Raw genomic sequence first — 611 nt, 5'->3', positions numbered from 1 at the left:
GTCCAGCTCTGACTCCTCCTCTGCTTCTATAAATTGTTAAAACACATCAGTCATATGTTCTTCATCACCATGGAAACACACTGTAGTTTATTCTATGGTCTTTGTAACTGTGGACGTTTGTTCTGTCCTCTTTCAGATCCTGGATCAGTTTCAGGCTCAAACATGAACATGATGGATCACTTATGTTCTGGCACTTAGTTTTACAATTTGTACCCCCCCCCCCCAACACACACACACACACACACACACACACACACACACACACACTAAAAGTCTCTATTCCCTCCTGTCTGAGAAAATATAAAATGACTGAGGCTTTTTAAAGATTAACGTCTTTGGTAGGAACCAATGAGCTCTGAGCTCAGACGCAGACAGAGGAGGGACGGTGTTGAGAGACGGACGAACACACTGGTGGTTTGAGTCTGAACATGAGATTTGTTGATAGATTTCTGATTGGTGATCAGAAAGTCATAGAATAAATCAGATTTATAGATAAAGTTACACAAACTGAAGTGTTGACCTGACTAACAGAGACGGTGTGTGTGTGTGTGTATGTGTGTGTGTGGGTGTGTGTATGTATGTATGTGTGTGTGTGGGTGTGTGTGTGTGTG

The sequence above is a fragment of the Seriola dumerili genome, unplaced genomic scaffold (assembly GCF_002260705.1).
Source record: "Seriola dumerili isolate Sdu_G_001 unplaced genomic scaffold, Sdu_1.0 BDQW01000012.1, whole genome shotgun sequence".
NCBI classification, from domain to species: Eukaryota; Metazoa; Chordata; class Actinopteri; order Carangiformes; family Carangidae; genus Seriola; species Seriola dumerili.
Note: the sequence above shows the minus strand (reverse complement) of the source record.